This window comes from Rattus norvegicus, chromosome Y, assembly GCF_036323735.1.
Source record: "Rattus norvegicus strain BN/NHsdMcwi chromosome Y, GRCr8, whole genome shotgun sequence".
NCBI lineage: Eukaryota > Metazoa > Chordata > Mammalia > Rodentia > Muridae > Rattus > Rattus norvegicus.
In genome coordinates, this window is record NC_086040.1 from 27,826,141 (window position 1) to 27,843,150 (window position 17,010).

A 17,010-nucleotide genomic window follows, 5' to 3' on the forward strand; every position below is an offset into this window, starting at 1 on the left:
TGGGCATATACCGAAAAGAAGACATAAAAAAAGACACATACAGAACCATGTTCATAGCAACCTTATTTAAAATACCCATAGGCTGGAAAGAACCCAGATGGCATTCATCAGAGAAATGGATACAGAAAATATGGTACATCTACACAATGGACTACTAATCAGCTATAAAACAATGATTACAAGAAAGACATAGACAAATGGATTGAACAAGAAAATATCATCCTGTGTGAAGCAAACAAATCACAGAAAAACACACATGGTATGCAATCACCAAACGTGTGTATTGACACAAAAGCTCAAATTACTCATGGTACCATCCACAGACCACTAGAAGGTCAAGAAAAGGAACACAACTTATGCTTGCTTCAGTCCGTTTTAGAAGGGGGAAAATATCTATGAGTTTACAGCAGATACTGAAGGAATATAAGAATATAAGATTGATATGAATATAGGATTGATGAAGCTAAGAAGGACATGCTGACAGGAAACAGATTTAGATCTTCCCTGAGAGACATAGCTAGAGCATGTCAAATACAGAAGTGAATGCCAGTGGCAAACCAGTGCACTGATCCAGACCTCCTGTTGGTAGATTTTGAGAAAGGTTTACAAGAACTGAAGGAGATTTCAAATCCCATAAGAACTACAATGCCAATGAACCAGAGCTTTCTGGTTCATTCAAACCAATATTCAAATCTGTACATGGAAAGACCTAAAGATCCAACTGCATATGTGGCAGAGGATGGCCTTGTTGGGCACCAATGTAAGGAGAAGCCGATTGTACTCCATGGGTTTGACTCCCAGTGAAAGAGAATGACAAGTGGCAGTAAGGGGAGTTTATAGAAAAAGGGGAGGATACTAGTTAAGCTCTATGGAAAGGAACTTGGGAAACGAAATAACATTTGAAATGTAAATATGGAAATATCCGATTAAAAATTCATTAAAATTTCCTGAAAAAAAATAAGAAATAAAGGAAGGAAAAGGAATAAAAACTTACTGACTCACAAATCTTAAGGGTAACTGTTAGGGAATGCTACTCAGAGTAATAGTAGTGAAAAGAGTGAGATGATGAAGTCTCAACTAGAAGCAATTCTCCTTCCCAGATATCAGTTTCAGACACAAACTGCACTAAAGGAATCCAAAGCATGGAGGAGTTTACACTGAACTGAGGACACAATACTTGCCTTTGCCTTCTTCCTTAGCACCTTTTTGTTCTGGGCACAAAGAAATGCCTTGAGCTCTCAGGAAAACTACTTTGTCCTTCCCAAGACTTAGCTTTTAGAATAAAGAAATTAATTATATAAACTCAATAACTTCCAGGAACCATAATAGGCAGGGAAGTCTACATACTTTGAGAGGCTCCCAGCTACTGATTCCTATATGTGGAAGGCTATGATTTAGGCTATCTCTTTGAGGAACCCACTCAACCCCTAAGCAGGACTCACTGAGCTTTACCAAGGAGCACATATTTGTTCTTTTTATACCAAGACAGAAGGCCAGCTTCCTTCTCCCTATCCCTCCTCCTTGATCTTCTCTCTCACAAATGGCTGTTTACTTTGAATTATAGGCCAATTAGTAAACCCTAGAGGTAGAGGTACTTAAGGAATATCTGAGAGGCAGTTAATGTCACGACAACACTTGTGACATCACAGAAGAATCTACTACTCTCCAGGTTACAAGAGATTTTTCGTTGAGGTCTTAATGGTGATGTGACTGAGAACTGCCTTGTCCTACCTGCTAAACAGCTTTCCTTACATTGACCAGATTAGAGGGTGCCCTTTCCAGGAGTGTCTCCTGTGACACAGTGGAAACCTTTACATACATCTCTCTAAACCTAGAGACTTCTCTTTGCTTCATTAGTGGTTACATATTCTGAATGGAGATAGTCAGGGGCTTGTTACTGGTAGAAAAAATTAGGAACATGGAGGGAAAGAGATTCTTCTAGATAATATTTTTAATCCCAGTCAATTTCTGTGACATACAAATCAATTTTCTAGGTTTTCTCTGTTTCCTATGGCCAGTGTTTTTCCTACAGACCTTTAAATGAATGAATATTTTACTACATTTTCCAATTTTACATTCCTTGATAGTGAACTTTATATATATTTCTGAATGTTTACTCAAAAATTCCGTTTTCCAATTTCATTATTTTGCAATTGTTTTGGAACAAAAGTGGGCCTAGTTATAGAGTCATTATAACAGTGTAAGTATTGTGTTCCCATTTCAATGATAAACTCCCAAATCCACATTTTATCCAAAAATTACCAGACATCAGGAAAGCAAAGGACAACATGAACTATTGAATGTGTTTCTGTAGTCCCATTAGACATCAGTTCTCTAATATCTACCTTCCTGTGTTACCAGGGACAGACTTGAGGGTTTTGGATATTTTACCATGATTCTTTTTTCAGTCCAACTCTAAGATTCAGGAAGATGGGCAAGGAGAGGAAAGGCTTTAGGTCCATGGAAACATCAACTTCAATAGGTTCATAAGAACAGGAGGGAGCATATTTGACACTGTAATTTTTGGATTCTAAATTCTTGACCTAGATCTGCTCATTCATGCTAAATTTCCAAATAACCTCATAGCTGTAAGGACCATCAAGAATATATATATATATATATATATATATATATATATATATATATATATAATTTCATCCAACAAAATTAGATAAGAATGATTAAGCTTAGAAGTGCATGCTGAGAGGAACCAGGTATAGAACTTTACACAGTGACCCAGCTAGAGCATGCCAAATACAGAATTGAATGCTAGTGGCAAACCAGTGAACTGAAAACGGACCTCATTTTGGTAGATTTTGAGAAAGGATTACAAGAGCTGAAGGGGCTTTCAATCCCATAAGAACAACAATGCCAATGAACCAGAGCTTTCTTTTACCAAACCAATATTCAAAGACTGTACATGGACAGACCTATGGCTCCAAAAGCGTATGTAGCAGAGGATGACCTTATTGGGCACCAATGGAAGGAGAGGCCATTGGTCTTCCCTGGGATTGACTGCCTGTTCAAATGATTTTCAAGTTACAGTAAGTGGGGTAATAGAACAAGGGGAGGGGAACTGATAAGGGATTTTATGGCCAGGAAATTGAAAAAGGAAATAATATTTGAAATGTAAATATAGAAATATTCAATAAGAAAAGAATAAAATTTGCTAAAAAATAAAAAAAAATGAAAGAAATAAAAGAAAAGAAAAGTGCCAACTAATCACACTTATTGACTCAGAAATCTAAATGGTCTTGTCAGGGAATGATAATCAGAGTAATACAGTCGAAAGTCTGATGTAATGAAGTCTCAACTAGATGCAATTTTCTCTCCCAGATATCAGTTTCAGACACAAACTGCACTCTAGGAATCCAAAGCCTGGAGGAGTTTAAATTGAGCTGAGGACACAATACTTGTTGTTTCCATCTTCCTTAGGAACTTTTCCTTCTGGGCAGAAAGAATAGAATCCATGAGCTCTTAGAAAATCAACTCTGTCCATCCCAGTACCTGACATTTGGAATATAGATATTAATGATATAAACATCTCTGATTTCCAGGAACCATAGCCAGCAAGTAAATCTAGATGCTACTGAGTGGATCCAGGCTCCAGCTTCCCACGTGTGGAAGGCTGAGATCAACACCATCTCTTCAATGAACCATAACTATTCTGAGAGAGCATTCAGTGAGCGTTCCCATGGACTACATATTTCGTCGATTTTTTAAACTAAAACAAAAGGCCAGCTTCATTCTCTCCATCTCTGATCTCTTCTTCTTCTTTGTTCACCTCCCAAATGGCTGTTTACTCTGAATTAGAAGACAATTAGTAAACCGTAGAGGTACTGAAGGAATATCTGAGAGGCAGAGCAGTCACAACAACACCTGTGACATCACCGAAGAACCTAAGACTCTTCTGGATAAAGAGATTTTTCAGGAAAAGCCTAATGGTGATGTCACTGAGAACTGCCATGGCCTTCCTGCAGAACAGCTTTCCTTACATTGACAAGATTAGAGGGTGCCCTTTCCAGGAGTGTGTCCTTTGACACAGTGGAAAAGATTACATACTACATCTCAATAAAGAAAGTGACTTCTCTTTGCATCATTAGTGGTTACATGCTCTGAATGGCGAAAGTTAGTTAGGGACTTGGCATGGGTAGAAAAGATCTAGGAACTTGGAGTGGAGGAGAATCTTCTGGATAATAATTTTATTCATTGGATCATTCCTGTGAAATACAGTTCAATTTCCTAGGTGTTTTCTGTTTCTTAAAGGACAGTATTTTCCCAACAGACCATTAATTGAAAGAATATTGTATGACATTTTCTTACTGTACATTCCTTCATAGTGGACTTTACATAGATTCCTGAATGTGTATTCAAACATTCTGTTTTCCAATTCAATATTTTGCAATGATTTTGGCAACAAAGAATGCCCAGCTATAGAGTGAATATAAGATTAATATTGTTTACCTCTTCGAAATGATAAACTCCCAAATCCTCATTTTATCCAAAATTTATCAGACATCAGTAAAGCAAAGGACAATATGGACTACCTAACGTGGTTCTGTAGTCACATTAGATATCAGTTCTCAAATATCTTCCCACGGCCAGACTTGAGGGTTTTGGATGTTCTACCATGATCTTTCTTCAGGGCAAATATAAGATTCAGGAGGATGTGCTGGGAGAGGAATTGCTTGAGGTCCAGTGAAACCTCAACTTCAATAGGTTCAAAAGAACAATAGGTAGTCTATTTGGCATTGTCATTTGTGGATTCTATATTCTTGACCAAGTGGCACAGAATCCACGTTAACATTCCATGTACCCTCATAGCGTTAGGAGACAACAAAAGTGTGTGTGTGTGTGTGTGTGTGTGTGTGTGTGTGTGTGTGTGTGTATATATATATATATATATATATATATATACATATATATATATATATATATATATATATATATGCATGCCACCAAAACTAGAGAAGATTGATGAAGTTAAGAAGTGCATTCTGCCAGGAACCGGGTGTAGATATTGCCTGAAAGACACAGCTAGAGCAGGTCAACTATATACATGAATGCTAGTGGCAAACCAGTGAACTGAAGACGGACCTCTTGTTGGAACATTTTGAGAGAGGATTACTAGAGCTGAAGGTGCTTTCAACACCATGAAAACAACAATTACAATGAATTAGATCTTTCTGGTACTAGACCAATATTCAAAGAATGTGCATTGACAGACCTATGGCTCCAACTGCATATGTGGCAGAGGATGGCCTTGTTGTGCACCAATGGAAGGAGAAGCCCTTGGTCCTACCTAGGTTTCTCTCTCAGTTCATGGGCATGCCAAGTGGCCTTAAGGGGTATTAAATAATTGCAGAAACTGCAAATACTGTGGCCATATTCCGGTATTCAGGACACAAGGTAATTAATTTTATTAATCATAGGTATGCAAGGAGATACTTCAGGAGAAGAAGAGGAAAGGGAACTTGGGCCTGACTGATGCACAGCATGAGTTCACCAATCCTAAAAAGAAAGAGGAGAGATGTAGTTCTTCCTCATCTTAAAAAATGTGTAGAATCTTTTTAATGTTTTTTCTCTCCAAGCTTGGTTACTGGAAGATTGATATAATTTATTTATTTTTATTTACATTTTAATTGTTGTTCCATTTCCCTGTTTCACCTCCAGGAACCAAGTATCTCATCCTACTTCCCCTGATTCTATGAGGGAGCTCCTTACCCACCTACCCACCTACTCCCTCCCGCCTCCATTTCCTGACATTCCCCTACCCTGGGACATTGAGCCTTGACAGGATAAGGGACCTCTCCTTCCAGGTCCATCCTCTGCTACATATGTGACAAGAGTTATAGGTCAATCCCTGTGTACTCTTGGGATGTTGGTTTGGTTCCTGTTCTTTCCTGTGGGAAGGTTATTTTTAAAGTTGTCACAGATATAATTTTAAGGAATCAAGTGCAAACGAGAGAGGAATGTGTTGTTATAAACCTAAGCACACATCTATGGAAGGAAACTAATTAGAATGGCCAGGAGTTCTTATGATGCCCTGCCATACTTTTCCAGATTTCCAGTGTTTTTTTCCCCTGAACTCAGCCATTTAACTTTAAAGGAAGGCCATTCTAAAAGAATCCATACACACCTCCTTGTGGTTTTCAGGAAATAATAAATATAATATCCCCAAGGAGTGAATGGCTTATTAGTTTTAATAAAAAACTCTCAATTCACAATGACAAATAACGGAATGGTCAGAAGAGACAGAGATAGACAACACATAAACAAATAAATGAATATAAGGAGACAATAAATGGTGGCTACAACAAAATCATGCACTTGGGAAAAGTGTCATTTGGAGACATCTCCCTAGAATCTTGATGTCTGTTAGGGGCAGTAAAAATGGCCAACACTATGTGTTCAACAGAAGGTTTTAGATCCAGTATTACTTCTAAAAGTAACAAAATACATGAAAATTTCTATAGGAAATGTAGACCAGGGTATCACAGGTGCCTCAATCACTCTGTTGAGTTTCTTTTTCTTGGTTCCCTGTGGAATGCCTCAGGTAGCACCTTGAAAAAAACCTACACACATCAGGGTCATAGTACATGATGAAATGTATAATTTGCTCAAACTGGTTACAATTTCAATAAGATAAATCTATGGCTTCACGATATTACAGGGTAAAATCGAAAGACCACTCAGAATGACCAAGGCTTGGAGGGAAATATTTTAGGAAGACTAACTCTAAATGCAAATTACCAGATTCAGTTTTAAAGAAAAAGTATACAAGAACAAAAATACATCCTATTTGGCTAATGCTGGGGGAAACAAGAAAGTTTAACAAGAGTCAAGAACATGCGGTCAGCTAGGTCAACTTCAACTTCTCAGTTTCTAGAAGAGAGTTGGGTTCTCTGCCAGAAACATTATCAGGCCAGTTGGTAGAAACGAGAGACAGCTTGCACTTGGAAAAGATGGAGAGAAGTTTGTCCTCATAGCCAATGTAAAAAGAAAATAGTCAAACTCGTGCAGAATGACAAAGGGTGCAAACCCATCAGGCATGGAGATTGGTATCTAATGAGGTGCTTCTGTTTGGGGAAGAAAATAAAACAGGGTAGTGAAGAAGGTATTTATAAATACAACCTAAGGTTGTATTTACACATGGTTGTCTATATAACCATAACTAGAGTAGAAAATGATTAATAATTGAAATCAATAATTCCTTCGTATTTTGTTAATAAAGTGTTTCTATAGATTTTTGTGTTTTCTTTCCTCCATTTCTTTATCATGCAATATAATATCAATTAAGACAATACAATCATTTTCATATTCATTTCAAATTTGAGATACTAAAAGAATGTGCCATGAAACCCATTGCACCTATTCTAAATGTATAACGTGTTTGACATTGTGGAATTGATAATTATATCACATTCAGTATAACTATGACTTGGTTAAATATATAATGCATTTCTATTGTAAGTAGGATCATTCTATTTTATCAAGGCACCATTATAATCTGGTTATTATTTTCATTTACAAATTATTCACAATATAGGAAAATATGATGTTGTCTCAAGTTGACAAGAAGTAGACTCGTGATGGCTATTTCCGGTTGCCTACGTGAATGCAACAGGAATTATCTAAAACCATAAAATAATTGGCATATCTTTGAAGCACTTCTGGTTTCATTCAAAGTGACAAGATCTACTTCTAGTCTGAATATGTAAAATACAAAAACACACCATGAATCCAGATATTGAATCCTGCTACAATGTGGTCAATTCCTTCTATTGGAAGCCTATAGGAGGACAAGGAAGAAAGAAATGCTTGTTCTTATCCTGCTTGGTCTGTCTTGATAGCAAGTTTATTTCATTACTGGCATTAAATCTTAATTCGAAAGAATGCCAAAACCACTGAAGACAACTTAAGACATCATTCTTGGTGACACAGCAACTGGAAGATTCTTGACCTTAACTTTCACAGCCAGCCATTGTTGGATTAGCTGTACCAGAGCCTGTAAGTCACTCAAATAATCTCTCCTCTCCCCATATGTGCACAAACACATACAGGCACACACACACACACACACACACACACACACACAAACACACACACACATATATATGTATATCTACATATGTATATATATGTATATCTATATATGTATATATGCATATCTCAGATCAATACTTCTCTGTCTGTTTATCTACCTACCATGATACCTAGTTACCTAGACATATAAGTAGACACATAGATTAATATTAGGTTGTGTGAAATCGGTATAGACCCAGGATAGAGTAGGTGCCTCCAATCATGTCACAGGTACTTGGTGCTTAATTCTTCTCAATCCAAGATATCTGTTACTGCTGTGGAAGCAAACTTACTCCACAAATTAGTCCTCACTTACACAGGACATAAACAAAACTGTGTGTGAGTTTATAGGTATCTTAAGAATAAAGTTAAAGAATGCCAGTAAAGTATTTGGGTTTCAATTAAGCTTCATGCATTTAGACTCTGTCCTTAGCACTACATTTCAAGGCTTAAACTACGCTTGTGTTCCCTGAGGCCTACCGGCACAATGGACAACCAGGAAGACACTGCTTCAAGCACTTGCCAGCAAATCCCCTGAAAGCACACTCTGCAGGAGTAAACTACACCCTGAATCTTGCACTCCATTTTCTGATGCACAACTCTGACTGCTTTCATGGAGACCAGCTCTGACAAGGACTAACCAAGAAAGATCCTGCCCCAATTCCTTGTGTAACAAGACCCCTTAAAGCACACTCAGGAACCTTAAATATCACCCCATTCCCTAGGGTCCATTATCTGGAGAACAACTTCCACCTTCTTTGCTCTAGATTAATGTGGTAACTGGGTTCCCAAACAAAACCTATACTAGGTAACATAGAAACAATTTTAGGACCCAAAACCCAAGAGGCCGCATAGGCCGTAAAAACCTGTGGATAGACCCCTACTGGGTTTGAACTTTTGCAAGTAACCTGTGCTCTGGACACTCAGAGCAGATGTCAGAAAGAAAACAGGAATCAATGGAGTGGGGCATCCAAAAGCACTTTTCCAACAATGATAATCTCAGAAATCATCATGTAAATCCATAATAACTGCAAAACCAAGAGGGCTAAAGGGCAACATAAGATCACAATCAATAACACCCAGGGCAATTGGTATAACCATGTTCTAACTATACTAAAGCAGCCTGTTGAATATTAAATCACAGCTGCAGCAGAAAATGACCTTAAATCTAATCTTATGAAGATTCTAGCTAACTTTAAAGAAGTAATGAATAATCCCTGTAAATAAATATAGGAAAATAAAATCAAATGGGTGAAGAAAATGAATAAGATTGTTCAAGGCCTGAAAAGAAAAATAGAAGAAATAAGAAAAACATAAAATAAAGAAACCCTGGAGATGGAAACCCTACGTAAGAGAACAGAAACTATAGATGCAAACATCAACAAGAGAATACAAGAGATGGGAGCAGCAATCACAGGCATATAAGACAGATGGAATTAATCTATCAGCAAAGATAAATATTAAATATAAAACCTCCGGGAAATATGGGACACTATGAAAAAAGAAAAAAACAAACAAACAAACAAACAAACCTAAGTGCAATAGGAATACAAGGAGAAGATTCTCAGTTTGAAAGTCCAGGAACTATTTTCAACCAAGTAATAGAAGAAAACTCCCCTAAACCAATGGAAGAGATGTCCATGAATGTACATGAAGTTTACAGAACAAGAAATATGTTGGATTAAAAGAAAAGAAAACAAACAAATGTGTCCACATAATAATCAAATCTTAATATACAGAAAAATGATATTAAACGGTATAAAGAAAAAAGCCCAAGTAACAAACATAGGCAAACTTAACAAAACTATATTAATTTTTAACAGAAAGTCTAAAAGTCAGAAGGGCCTAGGCAGATATCTTACATACATTAAGAGAACACAGATATAGGAAAAGATCACCATGGACTAAAGCTGGCATTAAAAATCAAAGAAAAGTCTCTACAAACTCATGTAAATTAAACAACTTTTTACCGAATGACTGATGGCCTCGAGAGGACATACAGAAATTAAAGACATTCTAAAATTCAGTGAAAATGAAGGAGTAGCATACACAATCTCATGAGAAACAATGAGAGAATTGCAAAGAGGAAAGATCACTACAAAAATGGCCTTTCCAATGCAATCAGAGAGATCACATACCAGTAACTTAAAAACACAGGGAAGACCTCTACAAGAAAACAATCAATCAATCAAACAAACAAACAAACATGCCACAGGGGCAGTTATCAGAAGGCAGTTATCAAACTCAAGGCTGGAATCAATAAATAAGAAAAAAGAAGACAGTAATATTAAAAAGGGTCCCAAGAGTTGAGAAAATTAGCAACTTAGCCAATCTAATTCAAACGTGGAGGAACATTCACCTAACTAACAAAAATGAAGGAAGACATAACGAGGAACAATGAGATAATTCAAAGAATCCTTAGGTTTTACTTCAAAAGCATATACTCGGGCTGGGGATTTAGCTCAGTGGTAGAGCGCTTACCTAGGAAGCGCAAATCCCTGGGTTCGGTCCCCAGCTCAAAAAAAAAAAAAAAAAAAAAAAAAAAGCATATACTCCTTAACATTGGAAAATCAGAACAAAATAGTCAATTTCAAATTTAAATCAAGATCAGGTAAACAACTTGAATAAAGGTAAAGCCCCTAAGGAAATACAATCATTAAAAGTCTCCCAACTAAAAAAAAGGGTGCATAGCATGGCAGGTTAGAACACATGTGGGAATCCCCCTTCTCTAAGGTGAAGGATAAGGAGCAATGGAAGAGGAGCATGTGAGTGTGGGAATGGGATGAGAGGACTTGGGAAAGGCTGTAATCCAGATGCAAAGGGAACAGATGAAGGGAATTAAAACAAAGGAATTACTGGCCATATGACTTACTTCTCCCACAGATTTTCTTACTGTGTAGCAGTCTTCCTATCCCTAACTTATGTCCCTTGTCTCACACACCTGTGGGCCCCCCAGAATGGGCACAGAGCTGTGACACTGAAGAGCCTGGAGAAATATTTGTTGATTGTCTGCTGAGAAGGAGGCCAGCTGTAGAACACACCTCCTGTCATATTTTGATTTTCGCTGTCTAGAAACCTTCTAGGACACTTTTCGAAGCTGATTTCTACCAATTGTGGATGACAGAATCTTTTCTTCAGTCCTTTAAGGGGAGAAAATGCAAAGCTGGGAGTGGGTGGGAAAAGCTGCTGAATCCTGAGTGCAAGTTTTGTGTGGAGTTCCTCTACTTGCTTTCTGGTAAATCAGGGAAGAACCAGGCAAAAGGGTGCTTTCCTGGTGTACTAGAACACTGTAATCTAGATTGTATGCAACAGGGCCACCAGGAGAAATGATGATTAGGAAGGCAAGAAATCACCAAAGAGCCTTGTAAGAGTGCATTGTCCTTGGTAGTATGTCTGACTAATGCATAATGCACAGCAGCATCTATGCCTCTTTTTATGTCACAGTGGGAGCCTGGCTATATGAGGCAATTGTGGCACACTGACTGTCCACAGGACCTCTAGGACATATGATTCTTTTTACGCTAACCCTGATCTCTGTAAGGTGACCTTGGAGCTTTGAGACAATAGGAAGACATAGCACAAAACACACACACACGAACACACACACACAAACACCACCACTACCAACAACAACAACTACAAAATCAACAAAAAATAAACAAAGAAACAAACAAACAAAAAACAACAAAGAGGTAATTTGTTGTAGAAAATAATTTAATCCCAATATGGTATTTTTACCCTGCCTTTGTCCATTTAATTCCCTGTTAAAAGACACACACATACACACACACACACACACACACACACGCACACCACCACTAGCACCACCACCACCACCACCAACAACAAAAACAACAACAAACAAACAAACAAACAAAAACAAAAAACAAGGAGGTAGTTTGTTGTAAAAAATAATTTACTCCCATTCTGGTGTTTTTACCCTGCCTTTGTCCATTTTATTCCCTGATAAAACACACACACACACACACACACACACACACACACACACACACACATATTTTATATTAAGATAAGCCATTTTGAGAAATCTAAATGCCCAGATATTTACACTTTATCTCATTAAAATCTATTTTCTATCTATAATTCCACACTATTACTATGTTTTATCTGGCCTTCTCTTGATTCCAATTGACCAGATGGTATGTCCATGCCTTTTTGAACCAAAAACCATTGCACGTTCCTCTTCTTTTCACTCTGTTCTCTCTTCTGGGTCTCATCTGCCTTCCTACCCCACCCTGACAGTAAATTCACCCTCAAGACTTCCAATAATCCGTTTTGGCTCCTACAAACATCACAAATACCTGTGTGTGTGCATGGGATTATGCATGTGCATGTGAGGGTCTGTGTGTGTGTGTGTGTGTGTATGTGTGTGTGTGTGTGTGTGTGTGTGTACATGCATGCACACATTCACATGATTAAAACATAAACATTCTTTGAACATAAAAAGAAAACTCATAACTCATTTGAACAAGCATTCTTAGATGAGTTTAGCCATCATAAAAAAAAAATTATTTTCGCAACTGGTGGTTTTTACATACTTGTTGGGAATGCAAACTCAAGTCCTCATATTTGCATGACAATGAAATCACCAACTATGACATCATCCAAACACCTTACAATTACATTTTATAGGCTTCTTAGGTTTACTGATGTGTTAGTTACAGATTCAGATACTATCTGTCTAAATACAAGTTGTATGGTTGCTTAGATATTTTTAAGAGTCCTCAGATGCCTGATAGTGCTGACTTGTGCCTTTAATTGCAGTACATGATCAAGTTTCTTTGTTCTGGGTGAAGGTCCTCACAATGACTCTGCATTGCTCTGGAATGGCCTCTTGTATTTACATTCTTTTGTGCTAATTTAGCAATAATCCAGAATCATCCAACCTAGCTGTCAAACATCACATTATATGATGTTTCCAAGTCAAGTGATTGCTAGGCCCTACTTGCCATGGCATATCACTGTGTTGAAAATCTATTGGAGCCCTCAGGAATGCTTCTTCAAACTTGTCATCAGCTGCTGTTGTAATACACAAATCCTATGATACATAGCCTTTCACCTGTGAAAAAGAATAACCTTTACAGCAGGCTGATCGTGTACCTTGTTGTACACTATGTTATTCTTTCAGCCAACACATGCCACTGTGTGCTTATTAGATGTCACAAATACTATGGGGATACATCTGGCTTTCCAAATTTCTCATATAAAACCAGGATGAACTTTATAAACCCTTTTTCAGGATCAGACCTTTATATAGGCTTTGAAACATAAAAATAAACACTGATTTTCCTTATGGAAGAATAAATTCCTGACAAGAGGAGGGAGAGATTGCTGTCATCTCTGTTTAACAATAATCTCAGCATGCCATGTGTGTGATATGGAGTAGCTTCAATACTGTACTGTGGAAATAATATGATGTTTTTGGTGTACTCTGTCTAAATGACAGTGTGACATCCATATAGATTCCTGTCCTAACAAATATGGAGGCCTGAGGATTCATTCAGCTTGCTAAAGCCCCTAATAGAGGAACTTTGCTCACCAACTCCTTGTTGTTGTACCCCTTATTGAGCAACTTGCTAGTGGGTATCAAGGAACAGAATAACTTTGAGATTATATATATATATATATATATATATATATATATATATATATATATATATATCACCAATCCTACATGTGACAGAGGGCTATTACCTAATACATACAAAGAGTTCAAGAAGTAACTCTACAGAGAGACAAATAACCCTATTAAAATTGTGGTCCAGAACTAAACAAAGATTTCTCAACTGAGGAATATCAAATATCTGACAACCATCTAAAGAAATGTTCATCATTTTTAGTCATCAAGGAAATGTAAATGAAAACAACTCTGAGATTCCTCCTCACACATGTAAGAATGGCTAAAATAAAAACTCAGGAGACAGCAGATCTTTATAAGGATGTCAAGAAAGAGGATTGCTCCTTCTTTGTTGGTGGGATTACAAACTGGTTAACCACTCTGGATATCAGTCTGGAGATTCCTCAGAAAATTGGAAATTTCACTACCTGAGGATCCAGATAGAACTCTACTTGGCATATAATCCAAAGATGCTCCAATATACTTAAAGGACACATCCTCAACTGTGGTCATAGCAGCCTTATTTATAATACCCAGGAGCTAGAAGGAACCCGAATGGCATTCATCAGAGGGATGAATACAGAAAATATGGTATATCTATACAATGGTGTACTACTAGGGTATCAAAACCAATGATCTCAAAAAAGTTATAGACAAATGGAATGAACTAGAAAATATCACACTGATTGAGGTAACCCAATTACAGGAAAACACATATGGTATGAAATCATCATAAGTGAATATTGGCAAAAAATCTCAAGTTACCCAAGATGCAGTCCACAGACAACTGGAAGCTCAAGAAAAGAACACACAAAATGTGCATGCTTCACTCCTTTTTAAAAGGTGGAACAATGCTATCTATGAATTTAGAGCAGAGACTGATGGAATCCCATTCAGATCATGCCGAACTTGTGGCAGAAATTATATATATATAATATATATATATAATATATATATATATATATATATATATATATCACTCACCAAAATAGATAAGATTGATGAAGCTAAGAAGTGAATGCTGACAGGAACTGTACATAGATCTTCCATGTGAGACACAGCTAGAGCATATCAAATACAGAAGTGCATTCTAGTGGCAAACCAGTGAACTGAAAGCAGACAATAATGGGGGTTATAAAAGAGGAGGGGGACCGGTCAGAGATCTTATGGGAAGGAAATTGGGAAGGGACATAAGATTTGAAATGTAAATATAGATATACCAAATTTAAAAAGGAATACAATTTGCTAAAAAATAAAAAAATGAAAGAAATTAAAGAACACTGTGAAGTATTCACAGCTATTGACTCAGAAATGTAAACGTCATTGTAATGGAATGATAGTCAGAGTAATACTAGTGGAAAGACTGAGATGATGAAGACTCAACTACAAAAAGTTCTCTCTCTCAGATATCAGTGTCAGACAAAAACTGCACTATAGGTATCCAAAGCATGGAGGAGTTTACTCTGAGCTGAGGACTCAATATTTGTCTTTCCCTTCTTCCTTTGGACCTTTTTCTTCTTGACAAAAAGAATAAGGGCTATGAGATCTCAGGAAAACAACTGTGCCCTGCCCATCACTTGGTTTTTGAATAGAAAAAAAATAATGTTATAAACTCTCTGACTTTCAGGAATGATACGAACAGGAAACTCCAGTTGCTTATGAGAGGCTCCCAGCTTCTGATTCCCATATGCGGAAGGCTCACATCAAGGCTAACTGTTCAGATATCCCACTTAATCAATACTAAGGACTCTCTGAGCTATTCCAAGAATCACATATTTCTTCCTTTTTTTATACAAAGACAGAAAGGCAGCTTCCTTTTCCCCATCACTGATATCTTAATCCTCTTTTTTCTCCCTCCCCTATGGCAATTTACTCTGAATTAGAGGTCAATTAGTAAACCCTAGAGGTACAGCAGGAGTATCTGAGAGGCAGTTGCAGCCAGGACAACACTTGTGACATCACAGAAGCAGCTAGAGGCTTCCAGGTTACAAGAGATACTTACGGGAGGGCCTAATGATGATGTCACTGAGACATGCCATGTCCCACCTGCTAAACAGATTTCCCTACATCGACCAGATTTGGAGTGCCCTTTCCAGGTATGTCTCCTGTGACACAGTGGAAACCTTTAGGTAGTCCATCTCTCTAAAGCTAGAGAAATCTCTTTGCTTCATTAGTGGTTACATGCTATGAATGGAGAAAGTTAGTCAAGGTTTGGCATTGGTAGAAAAGATTTAGGAATATGGAGTGGAGGAGTTCTTCTAGATAATAATTAATTCCCAGGTTCATTCCTGTGATATATAGTTCAATTTTCTACATTTTCTTTGTATCCCAAAGGCCAGTATTCTCCCTACAGATATTTAATAGAATGAATACTGTATTTCACTTTCTTATTGTACATTCCTTGATAGGGGACTTTATAAATATTCCTTAATGTGTACTCAAAAATTCTGTTTTACAATTCCATTTTTGCAATGAATTTGGCAACAAAGGGGGCCCAGCTATAGAGTGAATATAACAGTGTAAATATTTTGTACCGACTTCAAATGATAAACTCTCAAATCCTTATTTTATCCATAATAGTTTTGGTGCATATATGTGTGTGTGTGTGTGTGTTTGTGTGTGTGTGTGTGTGTGTGTGTGTGACACATGTCCAGCAGTCTCTGAATGGCCATTCTTTCATTCTCCTAAAAACAATGCCTCCCTACCCCTCACATAGATATTTTATTTACCCTTTAAAGGAAGGACTGAAACATTTGCATTTTGGTCTTCCTTCTTGAGTTTCATGTGGTCTGTGCATTGTATCATAGGTAAATAGAGAATTTGGGCTGATATCCAATTTTCAATGAGTGCATACTTTTTGTGTTTTTCTGTTACTAGGTAACCTCTCTCAGGATGATATTTTCTAGGTCCATCCATTATGCTTATGAATTTCATACACATTGATTTTGATAGATGAGTAGTAGTCCATTGTGTAAATATAGGCCATTTTCTGTATCCATTCCTCTGGTGAAGGGCATCTGGCTGTGGAAGCATGGTCAACCTCTAACATCTCTGTCACTCTAGCAAGCAGATGTTGTCACAATTTCAAATCACATCAGTCACCGAAAATAACCTGGGTAAAAATCTCTTACAGAGGGATGGCAGCCATTACTGGAGAAGGAAATGGCTTTGATGTCCATTAGAAAAATCTGCTCATGCCATGCCATTCAGTCAACCCAAGCATTATGGGATGAAGATATCTAGCTTTAGAGAATGAATGTTTAAAGTTTCCTTGGGAAATTTTAGCC